Source organism: Plectrocnemia conspersa, unplaced genomic scaffold (assembly GCF_051122295.1).
Source record: "Plectrocnemia conspersa isolate PC_06_02 unplaced genomic scaffold, ASM5112229v1 ptg000010l, whole genome shotgun sequence".
In the NCBI taxonomy this organism is placed as follows: Eukaryota; Metazoa; Arthropoda; class Insecta; order Trichoptera; family Polycentropodidae; genus Plectrocnemia; species Plectrocnemia conspersa.
The window spans coordinates 28,183,057-28,200,506 of NW_028277174.1; the positions used below are offsets into that span (position 1 = coordinate 28,183,057).

Genomic DNA, 17,450 nt, shown 5'->3' on the forward strand with positions numbered 1-17,450 from the left:
CGCTAAAGTATTTTCGTGGAAAGTCCAAAGAGCCAGTCCTATCCTTTAAAAGCCTACCATGACAACTAATGGCCAAAGTTTAACACTTAAAATGTGACCGAAGATGCATTCCCTCCACATTTTCACGTGGCGAGCAATCTGTACAAATTTTCCACAATGCACGATAGAAGACTCTTTGGGGTCTCTGAGTTGGGAAATCTTACGGAAAACTTTGCCCTTGGAGCCCTTCGTGCGCTTGTTTTAAATTTAAACGTGTCATGTTTACGACGTAATTATTTGATCATTAGTTGACGAGTTATGTATTACATATAATTAAGTTTTAATAATCACGTCAATATTAACATGTATTTGACAAGGTTGGATAATATCTATTGTAATATACATTATATTTACTATTTTAGGGTTTTGAGGCCGAAGGCAACTAGCTTTGTTGCAAAAATAGACGCTTACATTTAATTATCAAAAAAACTGTAGCATGTATATTTATGTATAGTTCAATTTAAATTGAGGTTAAATATAATAAAATATATACTTTTTAATTATTATGTAAAAAGTACTACATATAAATAACTAACACGTATAAACCATGATCACACTCACTTATATATAAATATTTCACGTAGGTCAGCGACTGTTTAAGTCTAAAAGATGCTAGACAGTTATGTCTAGGATTAAACGGGATCTCGCCAAACTCCGCCGAGGCTTATCTCGTTATCCCGTTGAAACCCTTACTTTGGTCCTTAACGAGACCGAATTATTTAATCAGGGCATCCATGTTTTTAACGCCTCTGGGCGTTATTTGGTTACGATCGTTGTTGTTATTGGCGTTTTAATTGTGACACAATTAGTAAGTTTAGTTTTATCTTGAGGTTAACTGCGCGCGTGGGAGACGTTAAGTTAGTGGTTAGTGGGAGACCTAGGTAATAATCGTTATTACCTTACATATGCAAAGGTCAAATAGTTTGGAATTTGTAATTTGTGGGTACTGTTGGCCGTATAGTTTATTTATACTTGTTGTTGGTGACTCAACTGAAACGCTTCTGAGCATATTATTTTTATATAATTTATATCATAATTAAAAATGTGTTTCAATTAGGGTGTCAATGTTGGAATGTAAGATGTTGGTCCGGTGAAAAATACTTCTTACACCAGGCGATTTAAATCTGTAAATTTGCACTTGTAATTTAAAAATAGATTAAAAAAATCTGAACGAAGCAAAAATAATATTTAAAACCTAAAAAGTTGCAGGTCCGGTACTCAAACACTCACAAGCTACGGTACCTCACGACAGTGAGGTACCGACAGCTAGTTCAATAAATTGCCTACAATGAATTATTTTTGGCTAAGTCTCTACTTCTCATGTATAAGTTTATTAAGCGTAACATATAGTCTGTGGTTTTGTATATGTATAGTTTATGCATTAAACCGTCATACCATACTGTGTCGAAAGCTTTTTCTATATCTAGCAATAAAATAACTGTACTCTTTTATTGCAACTTATTTTTGCAAATAAGTGATAGTAATAAATTATCGTATGAATTTCAGTAGTTTTCCAGATAGTTGGGAAATGATCAAAAATAGGCAGGCGTTAAAGCTGTTTATGAAGTTATAAATGCAAACTCCAGGAAGGTGTTTCATTACCATTTTTTATTTTTTAAAGTTTACAATGGTATATAAAATTTAATATAAATTACATGTCCTTAATCTTTGAGTATTTTAAACAGAAGTCAACATATTTATAATATTAAACCCTTATTATTTAGTTTAGATTGACTATATATTTAAAAAAGTATATGTTAATATATAGCATAATTGAGTATTATTTATTTAAAATACAAACAGATACTTGAACCATAAATATAGAGAACCATAAAAATAATAAAATCGTAAAATAAAATAAAAAATTGCTGTACCCTTAAATAATCTAAATTAACTAGTTAAACGAAAATCTTTTAGTATTTTTCGGTAAATTATATATTAAGCTGTTAATTAACACGTAAGTCCATCGACGTGTTTTTTTGTGCATGTTTGCACATTTTTTTTAACGTATGCATTCACATTTCAAAACCTAATAAAAAACCGGTCCTTCAAATAATTTATTGCCTATTCTCTACCACAAAGGTGCGATGAATTACGAGAGAGAGGATCGCCCCCATCAAATGCAGGTATTAAAATTTTAATTAAAAACCGAACCATTGATTTCCACCGCGTTTTTTTTATTTCCCTGCCCCGCATCTTTATCGTTCCCCTAAGCCGCTATAATATTTTTTTAGAGATGTCGTCTCGCGGAAATTCGCAAAAACTCTACTGCGACACGCCATTTCAACCGCTTAATGTAGTGGCAAGTCTACTCCGGGTCTAAATTGAAAACGGTAACCGTTAACCGTAATGTGTTTAATTAAATTTTATATTTCCCGTGAAAATTGAACACGCCCGAACATGCAATTGGCCTCGGACCTCTAGAGATTTTTAAATTTTTAATAGTCTCTCTTTCGCCCGGTTAAATATCACTACCCATATTTAACTGAGATTTTCACTTTTGAGTTGACAAAGTTTACTTTTTTTTTGACGAAACATTGGATATAGCTAGTGTCAAATGTTAATCGTTATTTTTTTATATCTAATAAAATCAGGTTTTGCGGCTGAAGGGGTGTGATTTAAGAAAATATGTTGATATTTGATTTTTTAATCTGTACAATTTACTACAGATGTGTTGTGAATAGTGTGGAGCTATATTCCGTAGACTGAGTGCTGTTTGAGAAACTCAAACGCTCACTAATGTCTCTTGTGTCAATGCTTTCTCGGTTTGGCTAAAATGCAGTCTGTGTATCGTCTCTGATTGTCTCTTGTTTCAAATCATCTCTGACCTTCTCATATCGTATCGTTTGATCGTCTGCTTATGTGGCAAGGTGTCACACTTTTTATACTCCTGATTAAAGACAACTCTGTCGAATCACAGAAGCAGATGTTGGTAAGCTAATTGCATCGCTTGATGATCCATCCAACGGAACGTGAAGCGAAACTCTCAATAAATCTCGAAAAATGCTTTGTCTATCGCAAGCGATAGTTTTTCTTAGATTAACCAGTTTAGCACAGTTTACCCGTGATTTTTTTTAATGATTGCGCATTTTTTAGCAACAAGTTATTTTTTGGGCCTTTTGTTTTTTTCATACTATTTGAAATGGTCATTTAAATGCATCTAAAGTATGCATTTCCCACAAATATTATTATTATTGTACAACTAATTATTATTAATTATCACTAGAAGATGTATTATATGTATAACAACATATCCCTGTTAGGTAAATCTCACAAAAATAAACTAAATGTTTTTCATATATAGGATTGTCAAAGTTTTGTTGTATTTGAGGTTTGATAAACTTTGCCACGTCAAGCAGACACTAGCAGAATCGGAAAGTTATCAACTGAGTTAAACCTGTTTTTTTTTTCTAACCATATCTTAACGCTAAGCTGCGTAGCAAAATTTAATTAAAAATTCATATATAAGTATATAAAATAATTTACTTACAGTATTTAGTATTTTATTAAAAATATATTTAAATTAATTAATTACTTTTTAGTAAACATGGCGAAAAACAATAGTGACCGTTCGAAAAAAACAAACTCGGATAAAAAACAACGGACGGGATAAAAACCGATTTTTCAGGAGTGAATTTTTCCCTGACGTCATCATCAAAGCGATTTCCTACTGCTCTTGGAAAAACCAATTAAAAACATAGAGTCGAGAGGTCCCTAAAAAAATAATAAGAAAAAATATTTTTCACAACCGACCCTCGGCGATCTTTCGTTGCTTGTCTAACTAGATTTTTATATTTAATTGCGGCTCGCTCCTAATTTATCCCTAACTCGTTTATTAATGAAAACTCGATAAAACTTTCAGAACGAAACGGCCTTGGTTTGATTGCTTTTTTTCAATTAGGCACGTTGCTAAGTTTAAAAGTAAATAAATTCAACTTTCCGACAGATTATTAGATTTGATGGCGGCGATTACGTTTTTCGATTCGTTTCTCAGAACGATCGTGATAATTTTAAATAGATTTGGCCTTTTTAGTAGGAACGTTTTAATATATATAATATCGCGTAATCATATCTCAGTATTTTTTCTAGCTTAAAAATATATAAAAAAATGTAAAGGAACTACATATGCATATATAGAATATGAGGTATAGATTATTTAAAATACAAACAGACACTTGTAAAATAAATATTTAATGGCATACATCATGTTTACCCTTGGGCAGGTTATTGTACAAATTAGCTTTAGGTCTGTATCGACCTTTTTTACATGTCACTCTTTTGGGTTTCGGTTATTTTTGCGAATCCTATTAAAATTATATTTAATTATTTTTTATAGAGGTTGATTTATTTATGATTTAACATACTACTTAAATATATAAATATAGTTGGGAATTTAAAATCATAAAATTGGCTATAAGAATAGGATACAATAAAATTGAAAAACTGTACCTAGTGCATTTTCTCGAGAACTATTTGCAAAGAAATGCTTGACAAAAATATAAAATCATGATTTCTTATTTTTCAAAAAATTTCCTGATTTTTTGATCATTATCATTTAATCCTTTCTAGTTCAAATTTAATTTTATATTTTAGGGATTTACTACCATTTGAATCTAAACTTTAAACTCCGGCTTTCGATGAGTTCTAGCTAAGCAATCACCTGCATACTTAGAGTTTAGTCTGATCATCGAGACGAATTAGTGATTGCTAATATATGCTTATCTTATGATACGTATTTAATTTAATAGTTTAAATACAGAATGATAAATATTATTAATTTAACATTATATCTGATATATTGTATTAAGATAGAAGTGTAAATGTGATTTATTTTATTTCTCGACAATGGATGGGAGTCATGAAGAAACATGATGATACTACTTACATATATGTATGTGGTGTTATCTCTTATTCCATATCCGTGTATTTTAACATCTGACGATAAGCAGGCACAGCCAACATACTCAACTTTACATTACAGCTACCGCATCAATTACACGCTTTTTGAGCACTCTTCCAAGCGCCTCGTTCCACGATATTAAATATTTACCTAGCGACCCTGGTTTTTGGGTTTAAGGAGGTGGGGGGTACGGTCAGTAAACAGGCCACTTTATCGTCCACTTTCTGGACATTATAACACCTCCCCAACGTGGATAATGCTAAAGGCCTGAAAGTAAGGAGACGTTTTTGTCCCAGCAGATGCATTATGTAAGTTTCAGAGACAATCCCGAGGCGCATTGCTAATTCAGGCGACCGAAAGAGAACGTACTAAGATTGCTTTTTTCTCCGGATAAGATAACCATTTAAAAAATATAACACTACTTGCCAGCGAGTCCCGCGTGACTGCTAACTTATAGGCCCGAGATTAAATAAGTTGAACCGTAACGTTTCTCTACCTAGAAGGCACGTGTTACAGACTGGTTAAAAATGAAAATGGTCAACGAAGGACACAGAATGGGTTTAAATAGGTGGATAAATTATTTTAATAATTTTTTGACACCAAACAAACCACCCTTTTAGCCTAAACCATTTTTTTATTAGTACGTTGCATATTATACCATAGAAGCTTTTAATAATATTTATTTATTTCAAATATACCATATCAGGTATCTTTAATGTATCGTTCTATTTATTTATTTATTGTAAATCTAAAAACACAACCATCTAATACACTGTAATGAGCGTCGCCTGGTTGATGTTTTTGAATTTTCAGCAATACTATTTTGCACTAACACTATTTTATTGACTGCAATTTAAATTGCCAAGTCTGTAACTGATCTTTTTGTCTGAAAACGTTAAATTATTCAAGTGTACAGTAATAAAATGACGTTGATATGTACGTTTAGTTTCAACGATTTGAAAAAAAATAATTCGATCACTTTCGTTTATTGGTTTATATTAAAACTTTCTATGGTTAATTGTAAGATTTTAATGAAAGTTACTATTAAAAAAAATTAAACAAACTTTGATAATTATTTTGTTATAAATTGTTAACATTGGTTCGCGACTTTTGCGCCACCCGTTTTTTACATTTTTACTTTTTTTAAAAATAGTTTTTAACAAACTATCTTTAATTAATTTCAAAGTCAAATTTATTTAAAATATAATTCATCATCGATATTATTTTTTTCTAGAAAGTATTATTTTAAAAATATCAATGCATTTAATGTTTCATATTTCATAGAATTTCGAATTTTCTGTTCTGACAGACCTATGTAATGAAAATATTGTAGTCCGGTCCTGTAGGAAAAGCTGTAGTTTAAGCTTTCCAAAACTGTACTTTATGTCTAAAATGTCAATTTTATTTATGGCTTAAACTTAATTACTAATTAAATTTTGAGTTAAGGTTTTTTTATTATGATCTAAAGCTTAAGATGATTTATAATAATTATTAGAATAAAATTCTTGTTAAATGATATTTTTTATTTAATTAAAAAAATATAAATATATATTTATTTATATATTGTGCTGAGAGAACTTTAAAATTGAATATCGATTTTACAAAATTTCATTTTTTTGTTATAAAACATTTTTTTTTATTTGTTTGTATTTATTTTAATTATATTGTGAAAGTTACTGTTTCACGTACGCATATGCTCATTGGCCATGCGCATATATTTAAAAATAAAGTACTCGATTTATATGTAAAAAAATAATAAAAAAAAATCCTGTCTTGTAAATCTGATATAAAAATTATACAAAGATAAAATTCATTCTAGTACTAACATATAAATTATTATCTGAAAGTAAATAAATTGGTTTCACCATTTTGTTTTACAATACTTGTTTAATAGTTCCATTCTGATATTAATTTATGAAATATGTTTTATATAAAAATATTATTCAAATACGTAAACCATTTATAAATATGTGTTAAAATGTGTATAAGCTTTTTTATTGTATTGGAAGAAAAGCCATTCGAATAATTATTACCGTCGAGCTTAACTGAGTTTATCTGCGCTATATGTATGCAAGAGAAGTCAAAGCTCGCGAAGGCTAAAGTTTTATTACACGCTTGGTCTCCGTCGAGCGATTTCTACTTTTGGTTTTGCAATCGACTCGAACCAAATACTTATTTAATAAAATATATGTAGATAAAATAAAAGTTATAAATAACATACTTTCTGACACATTTTAAGTCATGTTAAATCATTGGAACAATTTTATATTGTTATTAATATATATTGTAATAATTTCATTTAAACATATTTATGACAGTAAAAAAATAGTATTTTTCAAACCAAGTCTATGGCCCGGACCTTAAATTTGTTGAATACCGATGGATTGTCGACACCACCCTTCGTCTCTAGAATCGTTTTGAGATTGTGTTTAACACTCAGCATTTCTTGATAATTTCATACATATGTTTAGGTATGGAATTAGCCTTTACTTTGTTTTTTATCTCCTCTAAATAGGATTTTATTGTTTATGACCTTCTTTTAACATAAAATGTAGGATAACTTTGATACATCTGTGTGGTTTATGTTTCATGTGTTTTGATCAGAAAATATTTTATTAAACCATTTTAGACCGTTCCAATCTTTTGTTTATCATGTGTATGATTTTGATGCCGCCTCTGCTAAAGCTAAAGGTTAAAGTTAAAGGTTCTTTGATTCTGGGAAAGATGACAATATCCAAAACACAGACACGCTTCCAAACAATAGACGGAGAGAAAATTGTATGGGAACGCTCATTTTCGGTGTGTTAATCTTCCCCGGGGAAGATTTTTATTTATGCACGTATATTACCGGTGGCTGCGGAATAAAGGGGAGAAATGCGGGGATTAAACGTGTTTGTATTAAGTTATTTTGGCGTATTTAAACCGCGACAATAACCGGATGATCTTCGCGGTCTCCCTGTTTAGTATGTATGTATATTTTAATATACATTTACATACGCAATTTTGTTATGCGATTATTATACGAAGTTTTTTCAGGTATGGGCGTTTATATTTATAATAAAAATATATACACATTTATATGGAGATATGTACATTCGCGAACATAATGAGATTACCGTGTGTATTTGTGTTTGTGTAGGTAAAAAGGCGTTTATTACTTGCATATACGAGAGATAACATAATTTTGTTTTGATGATGAGCTGCATAATCTATGAAAATGTGTTGTGTATGATTCGCGTGAAAGATATAAATTTTCTTACTTTTATATTTTTTTTAAATATGGCATATGTGTTTGTATTAATAATAATAATATTAACTCCAATAAAAAAGATAAAATCATGTAAATTAATATACAAAATTTCTAAATTATTTGTTATAAAATTTATAAAAAAAAAGTCTTGAATTAATAAACAATATACGGGTTGAGCAATTTAATGTTTAATTTAACTAAGCGTTGTTATTTATTCCAGATTATAATTTTGCCTAATAATTATGATAGATCTATTTATTAAAGTTGCATTTTTTATTACCAATACATTTCTTATAAAGCTGTTTGAAACAATATATTTTTTTTTCTCCTTGAGTTAATACCCTTTTTCTTTGAGATGTGTATTATATTTGTTCAGCATCTGATACATTTTATCTTTTTTTATATTTTTTATATCAAACACAAAATTGCATTGATCCTTTTCTAGTTAAAAAGAAAATATTGTGTGACACTATACAAAAGAAAGAGCGACGCTTTCACTTTAACAATCGAGGCCCAACTTACATGTGCGGCTTTTACCGAGAATCAAGGCATGAAATAGCTGACAGAACAAACTGTATCTAGCAATTTCTATGTAATTTATAATAACCCTCTTGAAAACATAAATATATTGATCATTACCACGTTTGCAGGGTACAGTGTAAAGCTTGCAATAATTATTTATGTATTGAGCGACGCTTTAGAATAAGTTATTGCATGTGAATAGTGCTTTAATAATTCCCATTTCTCGAGAAAATCGCTGATTTTAAGAGAATTTTCATAAAATATTGTTTTGTTGAAAATTTAATTTATAAAAATATTTTTATTTTTATTACAACCTTTGGATTTTATATATATCGTTGCATAAGAAAGGACAGGTCCGTTACAGATGTTTAAAAATATGCGCGTTTTCTTGAAAGCTTTTAAAAGAGGTCAAAGGCAAAAAATGATGCCTTTTTTTTTGATTATTTTAATCGGCCTTAACTTTGCTTTAAATTCTAAGAACAATAATAATAATCAAATAAGAGAAATCGACAGATTGAAAAAATGCATATGGATCTTCCACAGAGTAACACCATAAAATTTTGCTGTCGACGAAATGAAATCTTGTTTTTTCGGTAATATAAAAAATGTAAACTATCAAAAGCTGTTATTTTCCATTTTCTCTCTAATTTGGTTATAAATGCGGAAGCCTAAAACTCCTTCGCAACTTGATGCTCTCTAATCAATTGTAGTATATCGTTTCGCTCTGGTCCTTCAATTATTCGCATTAATTTTAACGGGAATATTGTACTTTTATTATTACCAGCACATTAAAAGTTATCTAATTTCGGGTTTTCTGAAGATCTCATAAATCTATTCTCAAATTACTTGACCAATAGATATCAATTCGTCAAGTATAATAACTCTTTTTCAGAACGATATAAGACCCCTACTGGAGTACCTCAAGGATCCAATTTGGGTCCATTGTTGTTTTTATTGTTCATTAATGCCATAGAAACAGCAATAGAGCATTCAGATTTTTTATTATATGCAGATGACTTGAAAATTTACAAGAAAATGCATTCCATTTCTGATTCCCTCGACCTACAGGAGGATCTCAACTCTATATGGAAATGGGCTTGCTATAACCAATTGCCTTTCAGTGTAAAGAAATGTCACACAATTTCATATTCAAGGTCATTAACGCCGGCAAAATATTCATACCATCTAGGCGGATATTTTCTGGAAAGGTTTTCTTCAACTAATGACTTAGGAGTGACTTTCGAAGAACGTTGGAAATTTAGCCAGCACATTGCAGAGACTCATAGCAAATCCTTAAAAATGTTCGGTTTTATCTTGAGAAATGCGCGTTACTTCAGGAATACTTTAGTATTGCGTACTCTTTATGATACTCTAGTCCGCAGCATACTAGAAACTAGCTCCATCATTTGGATCCCAGGCGTAATGAATCAATGTAATGAATTGAAGCTGGAAAAAGTACAACGTAAATTTCTTCGATATTTATACTTGAAGGAATACGGGTATTATCCGTTCTTGTTTCCCAGTGATTTTATTTTGGGAGCCCTGGGATACGTTTCTTTGTCGACTCGCAGAAGTCTTTATGTAATTAAACACTTCTGGAAATTGCTCAAGGGCATCGTAGACAATCCTTCAGTGCTCGAGCAGCTTCAAATGTGGGCTCATGAAGGTGGTTATAGTTCTCGGTCGCGTCCACTATTCTTGCCTGTTAAGTGTAGAACTCGAGCACTTGCCAACTCTTCTCTAGCCAAGGCTATTTATCTGCTCAATTCTGTCTATAGAAATATTGACATTTTCTCTTGCACATATGGAGTTTTGGTTCAGTTCGTATGGGACAATGCACACCTGTTGAGGTGATTTGTGTCTGTTGTTTTGTCTTGTTTATATTTGTATGTATTATGATGTATTTGTACTTTTGACTATCGTGACGCATTGGGTTTGCCTGTCAGGTTACGATGGCTATAATTTTAATAAATAAATAAATAAATAAATTAAGAAAATCTGGAAAATTAAGCTTAAAGAATCTTCCATGTGACTATTAGTCAAACACACTTAATTTTTATGTTTTATTATTTTAAGATACAAAAAATCTGATTAACATAAGTACGTATATCGAAAACACAAATTTAAATATTCACATTTTCTTAAATTTTGTATTTTTCGTTACAAAAATATTTATACAAGGACTTGGCTTTCAAAGAAATGTCATATTGCAAACTAATAATTTTATTTTATGTACTACTTTATCAAAATTAAATAGCTCTGCAAATTTATATATCTACGCTATCTTTGAATTAAAAATTTTCCAAAATTATTAAGCCTTTGTTCAAAATCTTGTAGGACTTTCTGTATTTCAGACACAATTTTTTGAGTTGGAATAATGGCAATTATTTCTTTGTAAATAGTCCCTTATATTTAGAAATCGGTCCTAAAATTTATCCCTTGGATATAGGATTATAATTAAAGCTTATCTTTAAAACGCAAAAATACTGCTAATTAAATCACAAATGATGGTGTTCTTACCTTGCAAATTTAGGTCAAATTTGTTTAAGATTTTTTGATGAACATATTTTCTTTCTTCAAGAAATGAATGATCATGAAATATTTGCTAAAACTTGCTTCGACTTATGCACCTCACACCTGTATGTAAAATCAAGTACCTTTTTGTCCTTGGATTGCATTAAAAAAAATCGCCACTGAAGAGATTTATCTTTTTAAAGTGATATCAATTACAATTTTTGAAACATAAAACTAATTTAAAAACAATGCAATGATAGCTCAAAATAACTCAAAAAAAATTCGTTACTCTGACATGTGGATAAAAATGACGAAATTTAGAATAAAAATGATGAAATCCATAAGTAGGGTTTTGATTGTGACTAGTTTAGGTAATAGCAACCGTATCTTGGCTACATATTTCTTAAATCTTACTTCCGTTGGTTCATCCGATTTTAAAGAAAATTAAATACCTTTATAAATATGCTTATCATGAGGCATTCAATTATATTTTTGCTTATTTTTGGGTTAGAAGATTATTGCATAACTTGAATGATACTTATTTTAAATGATACTTATGTTTTCAACTAGTAAATCAATTGCGTTATTAATTGAAAATATTACATATTCATCTTAATTTGCTATTCACCCATTAGTACTGCTGAAAACTGCTTTGGTAATTTGTTAGTAAACACACGAGAGTGAGGTAATTAAATGTATTTTTCTATAATTATTTCTGTTGCTATTATTATTTTATTAGAGAAAATTATAGAATTTTTTTTTGACGTTTTCTTGCTTTGGTTTATTTTTATACTCTTTTGTATTAGTATGTTTTAATAATTCATCTTAACACTTTTTTATTAATAAATATCAGTAATTTATTTTACGTATTTATTATATATATTATTTAGCCTTTTTATATATTTTTTTTATATATAATAAATACAGATGCTTTCAATATTTTTTATAAAATTAATAATAAATATTTTTTGTTATGATAATTTATTTCCTACTCATAAATTAATTAGTATTATTTTCTGTCAAATTAAAAAAATAATTTTCAGAAACTTTTTTATTTCTTAAAATATTTTTTTAATATTCATATATAATATTATAATAGCACACCCGACCATATAAGTATTTTTAAACTGAAGTTTTGCCTCAGTGGCAACTATTATTAATTAATTTATTATCATAAACCAATTTTACCCCACCCTAGAAATAATATGCCGAAGCACTACTTAATTATCATATTAAAATCCATGTATTTTTAACTAGCATCAACGTTCAAAAAACGGGGTCCGTATTTTTTCTAAAGCATCCCTGATATTTTTTTTATTACACGCCGCGGCACCGTAATACACGTCAGGCTTTGTGAAATATTTAAGCATTTCAGCGCGTTTATCCTTCAGGATTACATAATGCCTTTGTATGAAACATTGTTCAGTCCCGCATTAAAACCCGTATATATATACCTGAACATTATAAGAACCGAATTATTACCAACAACGTGCACGTTTAAAAACTGAATGGCCGTTTTTTTCATTCGCGCCTTACGCCGCCATTGCAGCGCGGTTTTTGTTGGCAAAAAAACATGAATAGGATACGAGGGTACGAAAATTTTGAATATCCTAATAGGGATAAGGGAAGAGGGAAAAAAGTAATCGCAAGTGACGCGTTTAACGTATAAAAAATGTATCCGAATTCTAAACTGCACGCGCCGTTCTCCGTCTGGGGTTTCTTCTTTTATTTTTGTTATTTCATATTTATTTGCTTTTCTGTGTATATATGAATTATTTATAGAGTAATCGGTAGGGTATGAGTGTAGGGTGTGAGAACAATAACAGTTTTTTTTGTTTTTGTATTTTATTATTATTTAATTAATTTCATTATTAAAACATTCATTGACCTTTACTTATAAAAGCGAATTCTATAAAATAATTGCAATTTTTTAAAATGTTTATTCATCTGTATGTATTAAATATGTTGTGTGAGTGAAATATTAAAAACAAGAAAAAATTAATAATTGAGCGATTTAAAAATACTATATTAAAACAGTTCATAAATATATGTAAACCGTATTATTTTTAACTAAGTAATTTATAAAAACATGTATCTAATATTCTCGCGATTAATTTTTTGCTTATTGCTTTGATTATATTTCATTTTCTACAATATGATAAAAATAAAAATAAATAAACGTCAGTTGATACTGATTATCAGGTTGTTAGTAAAATAAATTTGCTTTTAAATTTAGAATCATTTTTTTATTCAATTAAATACATGTCTGGAATTTCATATGGGGTAAATTTTTTAAAAAACATAACTTATTGTTATATTTATTATTTAATTTGTTATGCAATAATTTTTCCATAAGCTGCAAGCGTCTTCAAAGTGGCTATAGACTCTGGACTATTGGATGTGAAGAGGGAAGCAGCGACTTCTGTGATCTCTGATGGCCTGAAGGTGAATTGGTCTCCTCCTGATTATTGTCCAAGTAAGAGAGCTTTCAAAGTAATGTTGATTTAAACTCCAAAGCGGATGTCTAAGTTTAAATGTAAACGCCAGTTTAAATGATTTTTGAAAAATAATGTTACTTAAGGAATATTTTGTTATCCGCCTCTTTTCGGTGGGATAACAAAATACAGAAACAAATTGTAGCTGGCCGCTAAAGCAGATTAGAAACAGCCGTTTAGAGGGCAAACCCAAATGCACGCAATATCTTTTCTGGATATTCGAACTCTAATTGATTTGTGGATATTTGGTGAATTTATTATATAAATGTTTTCTCACGGTGGTATCCCATTACAACAAGTTTTTTTTCTAGACAGTGAATAAATAGTATCAGTTTATTCTTACAATTATAAATATAAGAAAAGTGAAATTGATGAGTTCGATACAATTTTTTAGAATTATTATAATTTTTTCATAAATTACTTTGTAAATATTATTTTTATATAAATAATTATTTATACTAATTATTCCGAAGTTTTAAATGGTGTTAAAATTACAACTGATTTGTTAATTTTAATAGATACGTATTTTTCTTGTAGCCTTGTCTGAAATATTCTTTAGGTCTTCTTTGGATTCTGATTCGCTTTCTGTAGCTTTGGTTTGTGCAAATTCGGCTGAGCTTGGGTTTTAGGTCTGAATGCAAAGTAGTCAAAATATAAAATAATAGTTGCTGGTAAAAATATCCGATTGGAAGGGTTGTTATGTTTACGCTTACATACTCTTTTAAAGTTAGAAGTAGTGCTTCGCTCTCTTCTGCTTTTAACCATTGCAGTCTGTTACTTATCTTATAAAAAATGTTCTTTGCGCAACGATCATCATTCAAACAGCTGTTATGACGGTGTATTTATTTGTGAAAATTCAATTAAAAAGAAAATTTGCTAATGTTCCTAATCCATTCAAATAGGTGTTTGGCACGTGTGCTTGTATAATGTCAGCGTGACAAATATTGTTCTGAAAGTCAAGAATAAATATTGTATTTGATATTTTGGTGCTTTTAAGAAGTAATTCTTAAAAGCGCCAATGTTTAAGGAGTGGTCCCGTTATAAAGTTAGCAAAAAATTGTTTTTTTTTTTTTAAATTTCTGAATTCAATGTTACAGAAATACAGATCATAAAAAGGCAGTTAAGTAGGTCATTTTTATTTTATTTTATATTTATTTAATCACCCCTTTAATCTTTTATTAACGAGAACGATATTTGTATGTTAATTTTAAAAAAGAGTTATATTTTTCAGTATTTAAATTTTTTTTAGAGATTATTGCAAATATAATGCAAGATAGTGTATATTATTTAATTATTTAATTCGGAAATTATAAATTATGGCGTAAAATGAAAATGAAACGACTTTTTTATGCGACAAAAATCGCATTGTTTAGTATTCACAATATCTCTTTGATTTTATCTATATTCAACCGTTTTTATTCAGTATAAAATAAAATAGGTATATTGTGATATTGTAACTGCACTTAGTGATTAAAATCTATATACTATAAAATATAAATTAATTTATCTTTAAATATATGCTGTAACGCACTGAGATTTTGCCTGTTTTATAGCGGTACATTTTATCAATATTAATATATTTATTCATATATTAAATACACTGTTATTTTAGTATTCATTTTTTATTAACCTCGTTTTGGCAGTGGTCGGAGTAGAAAAGTCACCGCTTTACGTGTTTATAATTTCTCAAGGCTTGACAGAATTGGCTCGAAACAACTTCCCGTGGTCTAACATAAACCCGATGGTAAAAAAAGGGATGACACACACATCCTGGATAATAATATCCGAAATGTCGTCCATAAAACAAGATTGGACCGTTCATAATGCTGCATAATCCGCGACAGAAATCCTTCCCTTCGAATTTCGCCTCGGTTCTATGTATCGTATTATATTACATTTGCTTATTTATTTTTGCCAGGCGAATTAATCAAATGGCTTGTTGGCATGTGAATTAACTACTGCTGTATTTATTATAAAATTAATTATATTTCAACCTTAAAAATCCATTTGATTATAATGTGATTTATTAAGTTGTCAAGAATTGACTTATTTTATTTAATATTTATACAAAACCAAATAATTAAAAAAAAAATTGTAACGTTGATAAATTATTGGTTATTAAGCCAATGTTGAAATTTATTAAATTAAATTTAAAGTCATAAAAATTAAAAACAATTTTTTTTATGTATTTTTTTATATAAAATACTATATTTTCATCATATACTAAAAAAATAAACAATGACTTTCAATGAAAAAATATCAGCCCAATGAGAGAAAGATTTTGTTACTGGTTTTTATATATTTAGTTAGAAAATTGATTTAAAAATAAAAGTTTGATATAAAAGTTACAAAATATCATAAAAAATTCATTTAAAAAAAATAGTGGCTTTGAATTAATTGGTTCATTGAAGTTACAATGAAATAAAATTCAATGTTTTATTATTATTGACTTTTCCGTAAAGTATATAAAACGGACATAATATCATTAATTTCTAGGTAAATAATTGTGTAATTATTTAAATTATAAACTTGGGCTATTAAAAAGTAAAGTTTTTCTACTATACTTTTACTCTTAAATATATTGTATATAAAATACTCATATATTATAAGTGTATCATAAATGTCATATTAAATTTTATCTCCGTGTTAAACAAGTAATAAAACGTTGGTAACTTTACTTTATATAATGTGAACATATTATTATGCAGATTAATAAATCATAACGTATACGTTATATACAGTGCATTAATATTTTAACTAACTACAGTGCTATAATTTTTTTACACAAAGATAAGATAACTTGATTTATATCTTAAATTACAATATGATAACATATAAAGTAAAAGTATATCTAATTATGTTTTATTTATATACACAGAAAATGGTAATTATTTTATACGTGGCATTAGCTCTATTATTGTTTTTTAAAGTACAGTACAGAAAAATTGTCTAAAAACATATATGTTTATTAATATATTTCAGTTAATAATATATAAAAACGTATATGATATATAAAAATAGAAAATAAGCAACGGAGGCGAATTGACGAATAATTTTTGGTTTGAGAGTCTTCACTGTAGTCGTCGATGATTAAATTGGTGATTGCCGTCCATCGAGTACCAAGTATTATACTTTTTATTATCAGATATCTGGATAACGCATTTCATATATAATCACTATAATAGTCTGGTATGATCGAGAGAATTTTAAATGTGTTGTGGGAGAGCCCAGTCTTGAGCAGTATATATCTGCAGAGCTTATTTCAGCGTTGGGGCTTAACGGAAAAAGACTTTCACAGCACTGTGGCATTTAAATTGTTTGAGAATTTTTGTGGCGCCTATGGAAAGAGGGAGAATTTCTTAGGAAATAGCAAGACACTTGTCATCTTGTGCCATCCAGCAGAAATCTTAAGGCTTTTGAGAATTTTAGTATTGCTTATGTAAGAGCTATAAATAATAAGCAGTGTAATACGTATAATGTATTATCCAATCTTTATTTTTATTGTTTAATTTATATAATTATTAAATAATATAATTTCTTAATTGGTATTTTGTGAAATTCGATTAAATAAATAAAAATTGTTACATTACGGTCCGCTATTATTTTTAATTGTTTTGTCATGTTTTGGCAAACGATAAGTTTTTATTCATTAATAAAATAAATATTGTAAACTGATAAAACTTTGAATTATTATTAAATTCAAAGACCACAAAACGGTCTTTTAATGTAT

At 28.8% G+C, this 17,450-nt stretch overlaps 1 protein-coding gene across 2 annotated transcripts in view; it reads left to right on the forward strand.

Annotated features, from left to right (window-relative positions):
• LOC148231282 (uncharacterized) overlaps positions 1–17,450 on the forward strand; it is a 178,380-nt gene that overhangs the window by 32,604 nt on the left and 128,326 nt on the right. Inside the window, exon 2 of one of the 2 annotated variants that reach the window (XM_088194996.1) lies at positions 13,582–13,701. The gene's annotated coding sequence lies outside the window, so the exon portion shown is untranslated. The remainder of the gene's footprint in view (positions 1–13,581; positions 13,702–17,450) is intronic. The other variant, XM_088194998.1, reaches the window with a different exon arrangement.